Source organism: Nycticebus coucang, chromosome 1 (assembly GCF_027406575.1).
Source record: "Nycticebus coucang isolate mNycCou1 chromosome 1, mNycCou1.pri, whole genome shotgun sequence".
NCBI classification, from domain to species: domain Eukaryota; kingdom Metazoa; phylum Chordata; class Mammalia; order Primates; family Lorisidae; genus Nycticebus; species Nycticebus coucang.
In genome coordinates, this window is record NC_069780.1 from 49575421 (window position 1) to 49595536 (window position 20116).

General features: G+C 40.6%; 1 long non-coding RNA gene and 1 pseudogene across 2 annotated transcripts; both read right to left on the reverse strand.

Moving 5' to 3' along the window:
• Positions 1–584: 584 nt before the first annotated feature.
• Positions 585–17871, reverse strand: LOC128575443 (uncharacterized). The gene is made up of 4 exons (XR_008376995.1): positions 17779–17871; positions 9931–10002; positions 1684–1859; positions 585–978 (listed from the first exon to the last, which is right to left on the reverse strand). It is a non-coding gene; the product is annotated as an uncharacterized LOC128575443 (long non-coding RNA).
• On the reverse strand, positions 4202–5574 carry LOC128575375 (keratin, type I cytoskeletal 18-like; annotated as a pseudogene). Its single transcript, XR_008376988.1, has one exon. The product of XR_008376988.1 is annotated as a keratin, type I cytoskeletal 18-like (transcript).
• Positions 17872–20116: the final 2245 nt, after the last annotated feature.

The following is a 20116-nucleotide window of genomic DNA, read 5'->3' on the forward strand; positions in this document are numbered from 1 at the left end:
TTTTATGTTCGTATAAAATCAGCTTATAGTTCGTGATGAAAGTGTTGTGAATTAGGAAAAAAATTGTTGGAAAATTTTTTTGAAATTAATGAAATTAATTTTGTATAACTTTAGACAGGCAAACCATTATGACATGGTCTCTTCTAAAACTTGCTATGCAATATGCACTCCACACCAGCAGCGTCAGCATCACCTGAGACCTTTATAGGAATGCAGAAGCTCAGGTCCCAACCTAGATGTACTGAATAGGAATCTGGCTGGGTGTGGTCGCTTGCACCTGTAATCCTAGCACTCTGAGAAGCTGAGGCAGGTGGATGGCTTGAGCTCACAAGTTCAAGACCAGCCTGAGCAAGAGTGACAGCCTGTCTCTACCAAAAATAGAAAAACCACCCAGGTGTTGTGTTAGACGCCTGTAGTCCCAGCTACTTGGGAGGCAGAGGCAAGAGGATCACTTGAGCCCAAGAGTTTGAGGTTGCTGTGCACTATGATGCCATGGCACTCTACCAAGGGCGATACAGTGAAGCTCTGTCTCAAAAAAAAAAAAAAAAAAATTCAGAATGACCCATGTAGAACCATGTTAGCCATCTCTTTTATAAGATTAAGACTTTTATTTTGATCTTTCCTTATTATTTAACATTTTCCCAGGTTTGGTTTGGTTTTGTTTGGGTTTTTTTGAAGCAAAGTCTTACCTGGTCACCCTCAGTAGAGTGCTGTGGTGTCTTAGCTTACAGAAACCTCAAACTCTTAGGCTCAGGCGATCCATAACGCCTGGCTGTTTTTAGAAATGTGTTCTCACACTTGCTTAGGCTGGCCTTGAACTCCTGAGCTCAGGCAATCCACCCGCGTTGGCCTCCTGGAGTACTAGGATTATAGGTGTGAGCCACTGCACCCAGCCTTCATTTTCCCAGTTTTTCCTTCATTTTCCCTTTCTTCCTTGAAACTGCACTGGTAATGCGTATCAAAAGGATCAGCAGGGACCTGCAACAGAAAGACATTCATATATTTATTGTGAATTCCTTCCCCTTCGTATCTTCTCAGTTTATTTCCTGCCTTTGCTGCAACATTGAAGACGTTAAGGGGATCCCAAAAATAACTGCAGTGATAACGACAGGGTTTCTTTTAAATTTTTTGTTTATCTTGGGTGAATTAACTTTCAGAGGAAGGAAGGATAGATTTTAGATTTGTGTATGCTAAGAACAGCCACATGGCAGCACTGTCCGGGTGCTTTCAATGTACTACCTCTTACAACTCTACAAAAACCCTACTGAGCAGTGGTCATTGTTTCTATGCTAAAAAAAGGATAGGGAGGCTTATGTAGGTTAAGCAATTTGTAATTTGCTAAAGTCAAAGGCTGAATTCAACTCCAGATCTCGCTGGGCTCTTTCTGCCACACAATGCAGTTTTGTTTTGCTCTTTTGAAGAATGAAAGTGCAATCAATTCTCTCTTACCTTGATCAAGCATATTGGAATTAGCATTTTTAGTATATACTTAATGTTTTCATTTGGGCAGAATTTATTGCTCATTGACTGGGTTTATACTGAGTTAAAACTCTTAGAGCAATGATAGTTTTCCACTTCATTTTGCCATAGATCTGTCAGGGTGGTTGCAAAGAACTCTGAGGTTCACACAGAATTACTTATAGTAACCTGCCATGGCAAATGGTCAAGATACTGATCAACTACCGGGATGTGGAGTATGATTTCCAGAACAGCCCAGATGTGGACCTGCCAAGTTCCAGGTCATAGATGTCACAGGTGATGTCAGAAAGGGTCACGGTAGCAGACATGAAGGTGGGATCCTTCCCAGGCCATAGCACCTTTTACTTCTTTCTCTTTAATAAGTGAGGATGACACGAAAGCTGCAGAAAAGGTACTTTATAAATTATTTTATAAAACTTGTTATGGTAAAATAACTAGGCATATAAAAAAGCATAGATACTGATCTAATATTTGTATTCTACCATTCTGCCTAAGAAATAAAGCATTAAAATCCTTTATATATCCACCAAATCCTATCTTCTTCTTCTTACTTCTTCCCCCCGGGGTGACAACATGTTTGAGATTCATACATGTAAGCAATGATGACTTCAATTCATTTGTTTTCACTGTTGTGTAATGTACTCTTGCATGAATATACTGTAATTTGCTTACTTTTAAATTGATGAACACTCAGGAGAAAACAGTGAGATTGGTGAAGGGAGAATGTGTAAATAGATGTGAATTATTTTCTGGTCTTGTTTTTGTTTTGTGAATAGGTTGAAAGATGTTTATTACATTATTAAAAATAAATTAATAACTCAATATAAGTACAATGATGATATGTGTCATGGGACCATGACTAATAACACCAGATAAAAAACAGAAAACGACAATTATATTAATTTCTTAGGACTGCCAAAACAAAGTCCACACTCTGGGTGGTGTAAATAACAAATTTATTTTCTAACAATTTCGGAAGCTAGGTGTAGAAAGCCAAGGTGTTGACAGGTTTGGTTTCTTCTGAGGCCTCTCTCATTGGCTTGTAGATGACTGTGTTCTGTTCCCTGTATCTTCCAATGGTCTTCCCCATGGGTCCCTCTCAGTCCCAAGCACCTCTTCTTAAGATGAAGGACAACAGTCCCTTGGACTAAGGCCCATGCTACTTATCTCACTATAAAACTTACCAATCTTTAAAGTGGGGGTGAAGACTTCAACATACGAATTTTAGGGGGAACACAATTCAGCACACAACAACTATCAGAGATACTGCTTCAGTGACATTCCTATAAAGGTGTCCTTGTGCAAATAAGTGAAAGTTCCCTGGAGAATTCAGCTAAATATGGACTTGCTAGGACACATAACAAAATACTATTAAATGAATGATGATGGTGATGTTTGCACAGTAAAGGTTTGGAAAACTAGCAATGATAGTAGCAAGCACTTTAAAACAATACCTCTGTATTTAATAAAATTATATTTAGTTTTTCACAACAACAGTTTTCAGAGGTAGTTGTTATCATCATACGGATAAGAAAACCGAGGCTAAAGGAAATTAATCTTTCTCAGGGCCCAGAGGAGCCAGCTGTAAAGCTGAGATTCTGGCCTAGGACTGTTGGATTCCAAAGCATGTGCTGGAAAGCATCAAGAGCAGCTTCATTTGGGGAACACACACATACACACACACACACACACACAGTGTCTACTTCTATGGAGTGCTGCCCTGGGGCACAATTAGTCACTAGTTTGAAAACCCATTCATCAAGCTACACTAGATGTGGCCAGAAGATGAATGACAACAGTGTGTGAGAACAGCCCAGGAAAAAAAAAAAAAGAGGTACAGATTCCCTGAAAAACAACTCCCAGAGAGGCAGCATCTGTGTTGTCTTACAAAAATAGAAAAGTGGAGAAGCCTTGTGGCTTGCTTTAGGAGCACGGGCATGACATCCTGTGACGTGAAGAAGGGTGGCGGAAGTCCCCAGGAACAATGGCCACAGATGCCAGGCCATGGGGAGAGCTGCCTGGGGGAGGAACGGCATGTTGCTCCCAGCTGTGGGACGTGCACAGGAAGGAAGCCCAGGGCCAACAGCAGCCCCACCACAACGGGTGCTGCACCAAAGGATTTAATTAATGCAGGATGCGCAGAGTGGCACCTGGAACATAATGAGTGCTCAGTACAGGTTGTTTACTTTGACTGTTGTTATTCTCTTCATGTAGCCCCAGACATAAGACAGAAATGGTAGCCTCTTTGAAGGAGGAGATAGGAATTCTATTAATAAGCCTTCCATGAATGGTGGAGGTGTCTGCTCCATTAATCTGACTACCCCGATCAGTGGGGATGATACTTAGGAGGAAAATGTGGTATTCTTTCCTGACTTTTCTAACATGAAAAATTTAGAATACGTTCATTTTATCATGCTAAAACCTGCTGGAAAGGATAATTGGGATTTCATTTGAGGCATATGTAATAGTAATTTTTAGTAAATGAAGATCCAGTTCTTCGCATGGGGATACTAGGTACATATATAAGGTCAAGTGCTTTGAAAGGATGTTTGGCTCCCTACCTGCCTTTTTATTCCTTTCATTTCTTTAGCCCAATGTGAATTTCTTCCCTTGAAATGCTCTAAAGAATCATAGAATTAGAGCTAAGAATTACCAGGTTTTTTTTTTTTTTCCAGTGACCTCTGAACTCTTTATTGGCATAAGGGCATGCTGCTGTACTGCCTCAGTGTCTCAGAACTTTGGTGTCTTTGGTCTCAGACACCACTTTGCCATCCACTATCCTGCGGGTGGTGGTCTTTTGGATGGTTTGCATGGAGTTGCTGCTGTCCAGGGCATCACCAAGGTTGAAGTCCTCCCCGTCTTCCAGCAGGCGGCAGTAGGTGGTGATTTCAGCCTCTAGCTTGACCTTCATGTTCCCCAGTGCCTCTTACTCCTGGGCCTGGCGCTGCCCCTCTGCCCGGGTCTGTGCCAGCTCTGACTCCAAATGCAGCAGGACCCCATTGAGTTGCTCCATCTGCATGGTGTAGCGGGCCTCCACCTCCCTCAGGCTGTCCTCCAATCTGGACTTCTGATTTCTCATGGAACATTGTCTTAGCACCTCTGACCTCAGCAAACTGTGAGGTGACCACTGAGGTGCTCTCCTCAATCTAGTGGGACTAGGTCTTGGCCAGCTCTTCTTGGTTCTTCCGAGCCAGCTTATCATACTGGGCCCGCATGTCTTGCTCAGGTCCTGGGATTTGGGAGCATCTACTTCCACAGTCAACCCAGAGCTGGCAATCTGGGCTAGAAGGACTTTTACTTCCTCCTCGTGGTTCTTCTTCATGAAGAGCAGCTCCTCCTTGAGAGCCTCGATCTCTGACTCCAGCTGCAGTAGAGTGATATTGGTGTCATCAATGACCTTGCGGAGCCCATGGATGTCGCTCTCCACAGACTGGCGCATGGCCAGTTCTGTCTCATACTTGACTCTAAAGTCATTAGCAGCAAGACGGGCATTGCCAATCTGCAGAACGATGCGGGCATCGTTCACAGAATTTGCAAAGATCTGAGCCCTCAGGTCCTCGATGGTCTTGAAGTAATGCGCCCAGTCTCTGACCTGGGGCCCCTTCTTTTCCAGGTGTTCCCGGATTTTGTTCTCCAGCCTCCGATTATCGGTCTCCAGTTTCCTCACTGTGTCCAGGTAGGAGGCCAGGCGGTCGTTCAGTTCTTGCATGGTCTCCTTCTCAGTCTGGATGCCCCCTATTCCTGCTAGACCCCCAGCCATCCCCGTGGCCAGGCCCCCAGACCCCCAGCTGCCCCGGAAGCTGGTGGAGCGGGACACGGAGATCCGGGAGCCGGAGCCCCCGGCGCCTGCATAGACGCTGGCTGCGCTGCTGGTGGGCCGGACACTGTAGCTGGGCGCCTGGACTGAGCCCAGGGACCGGTAATTGATGGAGAAAGTGGTGGAACGAGTAGTGAAGGACATGATGTCTGAAGAGGAGAGAACAAAACTCGGGCGAGCTGGGCTACCGGGTTGTTTGAACCTAGTCTGCTGACTAGGAGATACTGCCTTAGTACAATTTATAGTGCTTTTCCTAGGGTGGCTTTTGACAGTGTGGCTTTGAACAATGTGGCATTTATCAGCCAAGCCGTGGTGGAGATGGAGGCTTCTGTTCATGTTCGGAACAGGTCTGGCCCAGGGAGGCACAGGAAGACGCTCTCAAAGGGACACACCTCCCCGCAGCAGGCCTGATCAGCCAGCTGTAACTCAGAAGGGCAAAAGGGTGGTGAGGCTCCACTTTGATGTGGTCGGGTCAGCCCGTTGGCTGTGGGGTGGTGTGCCTGGCAGGAGGGTGAGGGTCATGACTACTGGGGAGAGTTTTGCAATGTGTGCCTATCAGCTGAGTGCTGGACAAACATTTTCACCACTGGCTATTTCCCTGAGGCTTCTGACAGTTTGTGCAACTTGTGTAAGGCATACCTGAAAGAGAGGAGCATTTGTTCAACTTATATAACTTCTTTTTGTATCATAAGACTAAAGCAGTCCTTCCCGGTCTCATGTCCTGTTGAATGTGGTCCAATTGAAACTTCTTTCCTTTGCGTACTCAGAAACCTGACTACCTGTGTAAATTCCACCCGATAGCACAGCTTACTCTGTGGCCTCGGTCCTCTCGGGCTCTCCCAGACACCCAGATTTCACAATGACATTCCTTCTTCCTTTTGTAATTATATTGAATTATTAAAAAAAAAATGTAATAGCTGTGAGTGAACAATTTCTGCAATTGTGTTCTGCGATTATTTGTATGTGTAAAATGTATATATTTTGCTAGCACAAGAGAAACTGTGATTCTAGAATTTCAACAGAGGAGTTTAGCTCATGGGATTTGGGGGAATGCTATGATGTGTGCATAGCTGAGGACACTGGCTGCTTTGGGGTACGGAGAACTTATCCACTCATTTCCGGCATCTATTAAAGAAGTTTAATAAAGCTCGTGCAGCTCCCAATATTTGGCATAGATAGCTTTGGTTTCCTGCCAATTGTTTTTTTCAAAAGTGCTGATTGGTTATGTCCTGACTTATTTTTATTTAGAGGTTTTCAGAATGGTTGGTTTAAGGCTTTGAGAATTATGATTGAATACAAGTTATTTGATAATCATTATTCTCCACCAGTGTTTCACAGTACTTCTTATTCTGTGGCCTGTAAGATTTCCAATTCACCAAAGCAAGTTTGGCTGGAAAGGGGGTGACTCACTCAGGCTCTCTGTTGTTCAGGGGTTTACAATTTACATCGTACCTTCACACAGGTCTTCTCAGTTGACTTTCATGATAGTGCACAAGTGAATAGCACAGGTGTTATTAGATTTATCTGACAGACGAGGCTGTAAGGACTCAGAGAGGTAAATGGCTTTGGCTGAAGTCACATAGCTAGCAAGTCTGCTTTCCCTTAAAAAGGAATTTATTGATCAATCAGTGCTGGTTTCTATTGATGTGGCAGTGGATCCCATGTGCCAGGCACTATTTTCAGTGCTTCATGCACACCGTTCAGTAACTATTCACCACTACTGTAAGAGTAGGCACTAATTGGACGGCGCCTGTGGCTCAGTGCATAAGGTGTCAGCCCCATATACCAAGGGTGGCGGGTTCAAACCCGGCCCCCGCCAAACTGCAACAACAAAAATAGCTGGGCATTGTGGCAGGCGCCTGTAGTCCCAGCTACTCCAGAGGCTGAGGCAGGAGAATCGTCTAAGCCCAGGAGTTGGAGGTTGCTGTGAGCAGTGTGATGCCATGGCGCTCTACCCAGGGTGACAAAGTAAGACTCTGTCTCTACAATAAATAAATAAATATATATATATATATATTAAGAGTAGGCACTAATTCACAGCAGAAGAGAAAACGGAAACTCACGTCACCCAGAGTCTTCTCGTTTATAATCAGCTCATGTAAGGCCACGCTGGGGCTCTGTACACCATAGCACACTGAGGAACACGTGCCTGTCACTAAATGTCATATTCCTTTCTTTGTTGCCTTATTATCTGTTTTCAGGATGATATTCCTTCTTCCTCTTGTAACTCTACTGGACTCTGCCTTAGGATCATAAAGATGGGAGAAACCAAATACAGGTGGGCGTGACCCATGGATGGCGGAGGCTTGGCAGTCGCAGGGGTTCTCCCTGGGGGGCTCTGAATTGTGCACCTGGGAAGGAAGCGCGGTAGAGCCTGGCGCAGCCTGACGAGGAGGTGAGGAACACACCAGCCGTCTGAGTTGCACAGCAGGGACGTCAGCCTCCTGGTGCCTCACTGTTCTGTGTTTATAACACCCCGGAGTGCTTGACACTCTGACAGGGGAAGTCTGTTACATAGATCCATGAAGGAAAGGGCCTCACAGCTCTCGATTTGGGGTCATCTTTCATTTTTTTTTAAACGGTCGCTACTGCTGCACCATGGCATTATCTGTGAGCAGAGTCTTGGTGGATTTGGCAGAGTTTGGGACCAACGTGCCCTGGGAAAAGCCAGAAATGGAAAATTTGAGTAAAAATCTTCAGGAAAATACAATAAAATGTTCTGGAGAGTTAAAATTAATCACTTGAATATGTGTGGCGTATATTTTAAAATTTAAAGTTAAGTTTCAAGATGTGGCTCCTTATAACATTTACGAGGCTGGCCACATAAAAAAATTGCCATTATTTTTGAAACGTTCTATTTCAAATAATATTGATTTTTAGGTGTTATAAGTGAGGAATGTGATATCAGACAGAGCTACTCCTGGCTCTTACCTGTCTCTGCTTTTCCACCTATAAATGGGAACAAAAACATACCTGCTAAGAGGTAACATTTTAAGCTATTGGAGATGTCCAAAAACCTATCACCTTGAAATTAAAATGCACTATTACTTAGAAGTAGAGAATGTTTATAAACAGAACAGGCTTTATAAATTAAAGAATGATTGACTGAAAAATAATTTGCCTTATGTGAACATAAAAAGTCTTTTCTCTATGTGGACTAGTTTCTTTTTGTACAAAAGGAAAGGTAATCCAAAATTGCTGAGATGAAATGTTCCAGAGACAGCCTGTTCAGGTGAGTAGAGTCATATGTAGGGGAGAGCAAACTCTCACTCCGTGAGTGGACTGTGTGTTCTAGATATGAGGAGTCTGACTCAGAACTAGGACCTTAGACAGCTTTTGAAAGAGCTGGGAAGGAGGGGTTCACTGGGGCAGAGGTCATAAAGCTGCCCCAGGAGGTCAGAGGAATGTGTCAAAGGTCAGGTAGTTGCTGTTGAGGCCCACAGTTCAAACCACCTGGAGAGGTTTTCAAAAGTTTGTCTGCAGACTGCCATGCTTCTTGAGAATCTCAGAGAAGTTGGCGCTAATTGTCATAGTCTGCTGGGCAAAGTGGGTGGCTCTCATGCCTGTGCATTGGTGTGCACATCTAACTACCTTAAGTCCTCCCTATTACCCTGTCAGATGAATCGGGGACAGTTCTTATACTTGGAATAGGAGGTGGTGGTGTAAAGTTGGCAATGGGCAATCCAGCACACCAGGCTTACTTCCCTAAACTCTCACAGAAAAATAAAATTCAACATAATCACAGAACAAAAACAGACCCTGATGTGAGATGGTTCCTTCACTCGTTTACTCATTCACCACGGTGTGCTTTGGGTAGCCGGGTTATGTGATGTGCATGGGGAAATACTTCACAGAGGTGGACTCGCCCCTGCTTATTCTAGTTGGGGAGACAATTCACAGACAAGTGACACCCCCACAATCATCACAGCTTTCAATGGTAGGAAGGACACAGGTGCTACTGGTGGCATTTTAGACACAGGACCCTCTGGTAGTTCTTTTGTGTAGTGCCTTATATTAGATTTATCTGGATATGCGGTAGAGCCTCTGTTAGTTGACACCCAAGGGACTGTAGCCAACTGTCAACATACAGAGTCGTCAACACGAGGAACTAGGCTCGCTGTACTGATATGTACATGTGCGTGTCTGGTCTATGAAAATTAGGTCAGCTTAAGGAGGTGGTCAATGTAGGGAGGTGGGCAACGATGGAGGTGCTACTACATTTTTTATCTCTTCTGTTAGGTTTTAAGCTCCTGGAGGTAGATCGCTTATAATTTTATTTTTTACAACTCTTGTTTGGAGTAAGAGAGTAGTCACCAAGTAAATATTAGTTGAACAGATGTGTGGCCCACAGTTCAGAACTCCATACAGAGTCAGGTGGTTTCAGGTAAATCAGATGGACATACTGTTTTAGTTTTGCAAGTGATCCCCATACTTATGTAGGCAGGCTGCATTCTTCTGTCTGATACCCAGGGTCTAGGCCTTGACACTCTGGTTCCCAGAGTTCATGAAACAACCCTCATTTGAGGGGATGGATTTCTCCAGTCTAGCTGCCTAGGAGGGCAAGGTCATGGGGCAACAGAAACTGCCAGAAGAGAAAACATGCTGATTCATACATCAAACTAGTGTTGTATTACCTTTGGCATCTTTCCGATCTCCACAGAAAAGTGATCTCTTCAGAGAGGTTTTCTCCGAGCAGTATGCTGCTTCTAAAAATGACACATGCAGAAAATTAAAGCCCAACACAAATTCAGGAGAATAAATATTTTAGTTTGCATTATTCAGATTAAAGGTCTACATTTAATTTGTCAGTGGAGTAATTGTTTAACTCTCAGAGAATGACCCATAGGGTAAAAGTCAGGAATAGGATAAATGTAGGTTTGTTCAAGGTTATCTTTGGGGGATAATGTGCAAAGTCCCTATCTTCTTGAAAAGCAGGTCATGGAATGAATTATGCCAATTGTGTCGTCTTCTTTTTTTTTTTTTTGAGACAGAGTCTCACTATGTCACCCTTGGTAGAGTGCTGTGGTGTCACAGCTCACAGCAACCTCAAACTCTTGGGCTTATATGATTCTCTTGCCTCAGCCTCCCAAGTAGCCAGGACTATAGGTACCTGCCATAATGCCCGGCTATTTTTTTGTTGTGGGTTGTCACTGTTGTTTAGCTGGCCCAGGCCGGGTTCGAACCCGCCAACCTTGGGGCATGTGGCTGTCACCATAACCACTGTGCTACAGGCACCAAACCTACCAATTGTGGTGTCTTTCTGATGATTCACAGATGTATCTTACTTTTTTGTATTTCATTAAAATTGAAATAATCAGAAGGAGAGTGATACTAAGAGTTAAGTGTCTAGTCGGGGTATCGCTCCATAGAAACTTATCCCCAAACCATCTCTTCCCCCTGTGTTTGAGTCTTCTCAGTAAGAGTCGGTCTTGGTAGCCAGGTGATTGAAAAGGCCAGGTTGCAAATTTTGCTATCTGTAAACATATTGTTAAATGTAGCTAGTGAGAGGGCAGCTAGTTCTAGGAACCTTCAGTGGCTCACCATTTCCCCTTTCCCCTTCCCACTTCCCACCTCCCTGGAACTGTTAACACTACATTTTGCCCCAGTCTGTGTGGTATCCCATGTTAAACAGACGGCTTCCAGCCACAGCCTGAAGATGGGAGATCTGTTTGAGCACAGCGTAGTTCATATTCCGACCCAACTCCTGATTCCATCTGTACAAAGCCTGCTGAAAAGTCAGGACTCCTTGTTGTTGTCTAGAAGGAGTGTTTATTTTTCCTTCTCTTTCTCTCTTTTCTCCCACTGTGGCTAAAAATTTCCCTGATAATGATTTTTGTAGTACCTTTAATTAAGGAAGAAATGTCTGTTAGAGCAACATAAAGGAAGGGCAGTAAGAGCTCCCTCTATATCGCCGGGAGAGTGTCTCGGAGCATTAAACCATTCTTTTCTTTGATTTTTTGACTGTGAATAAAAAAAAAAGAAGGTCCTCTCCCACATCTCTCTCCCCACACTAGTCCAAGGTGGATTTAATTACCTCTTAGTGTCATGTTAAGAGGTGCTGATGATTACGCTGAAAAAGATCAGTTCAGACACAAGAGCAGAATGTTATCCAAGTAGGCTGTGGTATCACATCTCATTAAGCCAGGCTGAACCACTTAACCTATTAAGTTGGCCTCACTTAATTTGTCTCTACTGGGAATATTATGGGACTAAATATGGAAAGAACACATTTTGGGGAATTTTAATATCCTAAAATTATGGATTGCTGTGCTGGTTTTATTTTATTTGCTGTTATAACTAATTAATCAAAATATTCATCAGGTACCTACTTTGGGCACAGCACACTGCCATACGCTGCCATGGAAACGTGGAGTGGCAGCCATCACTTGGTTATCTAGTAGATTCTTTTTTCTGTAATGGGTGTGAAAACTCACAGGGGGCTTTGAAGGCCCCAGCCGGGGATCGGGCTGTCTCTGGGTGCCACTAGCAAGTGGCCCCCAGAATCCAAAGCACTTTGACTCAGCCGGCACAAGAGGAAACCCAGTAGTAGCAGCAGAGACAGCGCAAAAAGAAGTTACACAGCAGTGACAGGCAGTTAGCAAAGTTTGTTTTATAGACTACTCTTAAAACTAAAAGCAGATAGAAGTTTATAAGCAAATAGAACACTTAAGAGAGGCGTGATCTCTTCCTTGCGAATGAGGAAGGACGCCTTACTGACTTTTCCCCTCATATTTATTTCCTAATTCCTAGCTTTGCTCCTCCTACTTCTAATGTTTGTGCATTTCCTAACTCATGTTTATGCATTGCTTTTACTAAGGGTCTTGATCAAACTGACTCCATGCTAACCCCAACTAACTTCTCCTTAGGAAAGTCTCCAAGATATTAATAGAGCATTGATTAATCATGGGATGCTGGCTAGCTGCTTCTTAAAAAGCTTCTACTGATCAATCCTTCTGTGGCGGGTCTTAGGAATTGAGCAGTGTCTGAATTTCAAAACCTTTCATAATCTCAGCTAGTTCTGCTTTTGTAACAGCCCAGGATACGCTCTTCCCTACCCTGTTCATGTCTGACCTAAGGAACTGTGTCCTCTGTCTCAGCAGTTGTCCACTTTTCTTTGGCTCAGCAATTCCCACTTTGCCTTTCTTCCCACCCTGTTCCCTCCTTGTCCCTAACACTCTTCAGCCCTCAGCTGCAGAGCAGTGTCTATCTAGCACGCAGGAAGTAATTCTAAGTGGAGAGTGCCATACTGGGTGAAGAAATATTGTTCCTTTATGCAGATGAGCACAGGAAGCAAAATTTCATATCAGAAAGACAGTGTATAAATGTGGAATTTGTACAAAGGGAGTTAAGTTTTAAATGGAAGGTCTCAAATGTGGCAAAGTAGAAGAGTTGCTTCCTGAACATCAAATGCTTGTCTATCAAGTGACCTCCCAGATGGTATTTACTTTCATGCATTCATAATGATTGGACTTTGAAGGATCAGAAACTTGACTTTATTACCATGTAAAATGGTTCCTTTTATGGGAGCTGACTCATGTTAGTTGAGATCATAGAGACTTAGGTACTACATATGACCTCAAGTGTCAGTTTATTAATTTACATTAAGAAATAACTGGCATGTAAAACCAAATCCAAGTACTTTGGGTAGCATATTTTCATCTTTTCTCTTTGTAGATAAATTTTCTTTTGTTATGTGATAGAAATAATTCCCTATTAGGTTAAGCCACTGTGGACAATTTTTTTTGTGGTTACTCTGCAGCCAAACATAATCCAGATATTTGTCACCTTGTTTATTAACTCAAAAATTTTTTTCTTGGATCTTTGCTTTTCCCTCTGAATTTTAGAACAGCTTGACAAGTTATGCATATGTGCATCAAGAAAAATAGAATGAAAAAAGATTAGGGCCAGGTAATTACCAGACAGTGGCTCATGCCTGGTAATCCTAACACTCCCGTAGGCCATAGAGGTTAGATTGCTTGAGCTCAGGAGTTCAAGACCAGCCTGAGCAACAGTGAGACCCATCTCTACTAAAACCAGAAAAACTACATGGGCGTTGTGGCAGGAGCCTATAGTCCCAGATACTCTGGAAGCTGAGGCAAGAGGATTGCTCAAGTCCAAAAGTTTGATGTTGTTGTGAGCTATGATGCCATGGCACTCTACCCAGGGTGAAAGAGTAAGAGTCTGTCTCAAAAAAAGAAGGATCTATTTTGATTTTTTTAATTGCATGGAATTTAGAAATTAATCTGGGGAAATTAATATATTTCTGATGTTGGATATTTCCATCTATAAAATATATGTGTAATATGTATAAAATTAGGTTTTAGTTTATGACTTTTAATGAAGTTTTAACATTTTCTCATAAAGGTCTTATTCATCTTTTATAATATTTATTCCCAAAGTCTACTAAATTATTTTTTAAAAATTACATTTCTTTAGTAGTATTCCTGGTATGTATAAAGGGAAGGGAAGGAAAGAGAATGGAAAGGAAGGGAATTGATTTTTCTATCTTGTTATAAGAATTCTTACTAGGATGTTAGTTCTAATGGTATATATACTATATCAGTTTAATACATAGTACAAAGTCATATCATTTGCAAACCATGATTTATTTTTTTTCCTTTCTACTTGTGGGGGACATTCGCAGCACCCTAAATATTCCTGTGCTCCCCCACATTTCCAGTCCCTTTGCAGTTAAAGCAAAGTTGTCTGAGCCAATGGAGTGGGAGAGTATTATGTCACCACAGATTGAAGCCACATAGAGCTGCCGGGTCATCCTCCATTTCTCCCTTCCCTTGGTACAGCACCTGGGAGTGCCACAAATGGACCCTTAGAATTGAGTCATCATTGGAATCTGCAATGGACTTGGAACAAAAAGTAAATTTATGTCTTTAGCCACTGACATGTTGGCATTTGTGCATCACCACCACCAGGTCTTTGCATCCTGACTGGTATAACAAACTGTTCATGACTTAAGTACCAGCTAGAACCTCCTTCATAATTCAGAGTAAGATAGTGATGGGCAATTTTTTTTGTGTGTTGTTCCTGACTTTAAGGGGATTGCTTCTGCTGCTTTGCCATTAAGAACCACATTTGCTGTTGAGTTTTGTTAGATAATCTATTCTTAGATTAAAGAAATGTTCTTATCTTCCTAGTTTTCTGTGAGCATTTTTCCTGAATAAGTATTCAATTTTATCATATTTTTTTAATCTATGGAGGTGATATTTTTTCTTCTTCTTATGTAGTCAGAAAATTTTAAATGTTAAACCAGTCTTGCAATGATTAAATACATTATACTCTTTAACATGTCTTTTACATTTCCTGCTAAATTCAGCGGGCTAATATTTCATTTAGGATTTGGGAATCTAAGTTCATAAATGAACCTGGCCTATAATTTTCCCTTTTTATATTGTCTTTGACTTTTGTATTGGGGTTATACTAACTTCATAAAATAATGCAGAGAGTGATTCTTCTTTTTTTTCCCCTCCTGGAAAAAGTTGGTATAATTTTGGAATGATATACAGAGGGTACCAAAAAAAGTATACACATTTTAAGTGGTGTTATCTATGTATTACTTTTCTTTTCTTTCTTTCTTTCTTTTTTTGAAGTTTTTGGCCAGGGCTGGATTTGAACTGGCCACCTCCAAGGATATGGGGCCAGTGCCCTACTCCTTTGAGCCACAGGTGCCACCCATATGTATTACTTTTTAAAATTGAATAGAAGTTACCATTACTGGTCAAGTGTACCTGGACATACTAGGCACATCCTTTTTACCTACAACTTATACACTTTTTTGAAATGATTGATTTTATTTCTGACAAGATTGCTTAAAATGTGCATACATTTTTTTGGCAGCCCTGGTATATTTTTGAAACTTTTGGTAAAGTTATCCTATAAAAGTGTCTGAATCTGCTGTTCATTTCATGTATAGATACTAAACTTGATTTCACTTTTTTCAAAAGTCTCCTAAGAATTTTTTTCTTGTGGGGTCTTCTATGTTTTCTAGGTAATTATGTGTCTAAGTTTTCAAATTGAACTATTCATACTTTTCACTTAAGATTAAAAAATCTATACTGTATCTTTAATAATGTTCCCTTTTCATGTATTTCTATTATCAACATTTTAGACTTATTTCTGTTTTATAGTATCTGACTTAGCTTATTCCATATGCTTTGATATAAAAGAATACTTTTGTTTTCTTTCATTTGTAAGCATTTTTAAATTTACATTGTTATTTCTTCTTAAGACCATGATTTAGAAGTATTTAAAAAATTTCAGAGATAAGTTTTAAAGATAATTTTAATTAAACTATTTTCAGGACATGTGGTCTACCAGGTATCAATTCATTCTTAGTTGAGATTCACTTTGTATTTCCATGTGAAGTTGAATTCTCTAAATATTTCATTTGTGCTGGAACTGAATTGCTTTTTTCCTAATTGGCCAATGCTGGGCTCATGAGGTTTTCTATATTCTTTTAACACATTTATTGAGGTATAATTTATATACTATAAAATTTGCCCCTTTTAAATTGTACAGTTTAAAGTTTTTACTAAATTTACAAAGTTGTACAATCATCACAACAGTAGAGTTTAAGAACGTTTTGTCTCAAAAACTTCCCTCTTTTCTGTTTGGTAATCCTTGTCCCCATCTATTTTGTTTCTTGTGCGCTCAATTCACCAGTTTCAGAGAGGTACAAATGTGAACGTTTGCCCTGCTATGGTTGTGCTTTTGTTGATTTCTCTTTATTCCTTTACACATTTGGCGTTATTTTATTAAGTACACAAAAGTTTAAAATGATATTTTAGATGCAAATTGTTCATTGTCTTGCTCAAAGGAGAAGGCTAAAACTATTTTTTTTTTTTAATCAGTATGTGATATCTTAAAGTCTATCTTGTTTGCTATCAAGTTACAACAAACTTCTTTGGGTTGATATTTACTTGGTCTATTTTTTCCATCATATTATGTTTCCATGCCCTTAAATTATAACATATCTGTTGAAATAAGCATATAATCAGATCATATAGCAATCTCTGCCTTTTAATGGGTGCCTTTAATCTACTTAATATTTATATTCAATGTGATTGTTGGCATAGTTGCTTTTATTTCTATTATTTGGTGTCTCTATTTACTATGCTATTTTTTTCCTTTCCTTTTCTTTCTTTCCCCTACCTCCTTTCCTGCCTTTTTTACTTGACTGAATCTTCTGCTCCCCACCCTGCAAATTTTCCACAAATTCTAATTTGGAAGTCATGCTTTTTGTCTTTTACATTCATATATTTATGCACAGATATACTTGTATTACATTTATGTTTTAGTTTCACCATGAGTTTTAGTCTTATGCTGCCAAATATCTTTAAAAGATGTACACACATTTACCATTTTTTGCCAGAAAACCCTTTCTTGCATCTTATTTCTCCTTCTCAGTTAAATATCTTCTTCCTGAAGTACACATTTTAGAAGATTTTCCATGAGACTTCGTTAACAGTGAAGGCTCTGATTCTTCATGTGGCTGAAAAATGTCTCATTCTTAGTATTGAATTAAAAAATTGGCTGAGAATCAAGTTCTGGAGTTAGCTGTTATTTTCTCTCAACATGTTAAAGTTATATTAAGTTGTCAACTCCTTTCATCAGTAATAAGTCTGATGTAAGTCTGGTTATCATTGTTCTATAGGTAACTTTTTTTTTTTTTATCTTTGCTTTCTTTTATGAGTTCTCCCTTATGTAGTTGTAAATTTATATTTGTCACACTGTTCGGTACTTACCACATTCCCAAATCTGAGAATTCATATCATTGATTCATTCTGGAAAAGCCTAAGCCACTAGGTCTTTAAGTTTTATCTCTCTCTCTTTTTTCTTCATATTTCTGAAAATCTGATGATGGGCTTTCTTATTCCATGTTCTATGTTTCTTCAAGTTTCTTTTGTATTTTTTATCTCTGTGTTGAATTCCTGAGTATTTCCACAAGACCATATTTTTTAAATGTTTAATGATTTAATTTATGTCTTTAATCAATTTAAATATACTTATTTAGAGTTTGCAGTTATTTCAATTTGCTGTTTAATCCTGTTGTTTATTGGGTTTTTCTAATTCTCAAATGTGGGAGATTCCTTATATATTTCACCATTGTAAATTGTGTGAGATCATTTCCAGTACGGAAATGTGAATTTTGTGTATCTTAAGTTGAGGGTATGTTTCTCTGCAGATTTTATATTTGCCCTGCCAGGAGTTCAAGTGATTTAAAGTCATGAGTCCAATTTGTATGCTAATTTCATGGTTTGGGTACTGAGACTATGTAGGTGTATATAAATACTAATTTCTGGCTACATGTGGTATAGACCGGTGTTTATTAATATTCAGGGTAGACCTTGAGCCCAGGCTTAGCTAGATAAGTGTCTGCTGGTTATGGATTTTTCAGTTCACCCACACTTTCCCAGCTACTTTTACTGTCTTCCCCCAAACCCCCATGACACAAATCCCATACTCACTGCTTCTAACTGGAAGCAGAAATCCTTGTTTATGTCGCCTGCCCAGAAGAATGATATATCTGGATGGCCCACAGCAGTTCCCAAATGCTCAATCACTGGGCAGGCCAATCTTTTCTCCTGTACCTAAACACGAGGATGCTGTTTAATTCCAAGGTAGTAGTTTCCTGACCACGTTCTGGCCTATGGCTTTCTTCTTCCATTCAGTTTTGTGATCCTTGGTTTTTGAGTCATTGAATTTCTCTTTATGTTTTGTCATTTGATTATGCGTGTTTATATTAAAATACATTTTATATATTTTCTTGGAATTTGTTGCAGTTCCAGCCCATCATCATAAAACAGATGCTTAGTAAACTCTGGTGTACAAACCTTTGCCCAAGTTTCTGACTTTTTCCCTAAGGCAAGATTACAGAGAAAGAATTGTTTAGTCAAAAACTTCTATGAAATGATTCATTGCTCACAATATATAATATCAAACTGTTTTCTGGATAGTAATAATTCAGTTTCTACCAGTAAGTCAGATGGATATATTACAGACATAAATAGACTTGGAGCTAAGGACTACCTAATTTGAATTCATTAGGCTTGTGATATAAGGGGCTATGGGTGATCTTTCAATAAAGGTTCCTAGGAAGGCATGATGCCAACTTGAGTCTTCAAAGATAGATAGTAGATATAGCTGGAGCACGTGTGGGATACTGTCAAGGGAGAAGGAACAGCATATTCTGGAGTGAGAGAAAACAGGGCCTGTTTGAGAACCTGAGGTGAATGGAGTGGGGCTGGGTGAGAAGGAGGATTGGAGTGATAAGGAGAGATGAGGTGGAGAAGGTAAACAGGATTCAGATCAAGGAAGAGTTTTAAGAAACTAGAATTTACCTTCAGGGGAAAAAATTGTTGAGTACACTCAACCTGCAGCATGAAGAATGGTTGGAATGCAAGTGGAACTGGGACTCTTCAGGCCATCTAGATGGAAACCAGTCAGGAGATGTGAGGTTTGGATGTGATGTACACTTTGGAGAGGAGAAAGGCAGAAGCAGCACACTTGCCCGGGCCCAGGTGGAGCACCTCGCGGGCCCAGAGTTAGTGGAAAGACGATTACTTACCGCATGCTCATTGGAGTGAACGAAATGTTTGCTGTAGGCTCAGCATGCATTCAGATCACTTGTTCTTTTACAGTTAAAAAATCCTTATGCAAACTAATCTTAACTCTTCTTACCAAACTGATCATAATGAAATCTTCAAAATGCCAGGCTGTACCTTGTTGAGCTAGAAAATCAGGACCCCCAGGATCTTTTAGAAGAAAGCCTTTCTGAGTCTGCAAACCACAAGGTTACTTAAAGCTCGAAAGCAACACAGAACATTAAAAGGGACACTACTCTACCTTATACGACATTTCCATGGCTTTTAAAGTCACTTATTTTTAATTATAGGCGATAGAACCCATGTTAGCTGGTTTAAATAGAAAGATATTTATTAAATGATACTAGTCAGCTTATAGACTCTCCAAGATGGCTTGGATGCTACACAATTAGGAATGAGAGAAATGTTTGTTTGTTTATTTTTTATTTAAGACAGAGTCTCACTCTGTAGTCCCAGGTAGTGGGCAGTGATGTCTTCGTAGCTCACTGCAACCTCAAACTCCTGGGCTCAAGTGATTCTTCTGCCTCAGCCTTCCCAGTAGCTGGGACTACAGGTATGCACTAATGCGCCCAGCTAATTTTTTCTATTTTTGGTAGAGACAGATAGGGTCTAGCTCTTGCCAAGGCTGGTCTTGTACTTTTTACTTCAAGTGATTCTCCAAGCTCAACCTCTCAAACGGTTAACATTACAGGTGTAAGCCCCTATCCCCAGCCAGAAATGCTCACTTATATTATAGTACTTGTCTAAATAAATATCACTGTTACCATAGCTTATATCTTTGGACCTATGACACAGAGGACTAGTACTGGTCACTCTAAATTCTAGACTTGCCAGGGCTTTAGGACTTATTGTCCAGCTGGTGGAAGAACTGTAGGCTGATATCTCCCACTATCAACCTTCTCCAGGAATCTCCCCTGGGTCTTGTCACATCCAAAGTTATTGTCCCTTCATAGGAGCAGTCCATATCCATTGACTGGCCCACCCAGATCATCTGGGATAATCTCCTTTACTTAAAGTCAATTGATTATGAACATTAATCTCATCTACAAAATACTTCATGGCAACACGTAGTGTTTGATTGAATATGTGGGGATTTTACCTAGCCACATGGACACCTAACATTAACCCTCAGAAGTATGTTCCATGGGAGGCCTGGAGGATGTTATATTTATGAAAGCACTAAGGTATGCACTGGTGAAAG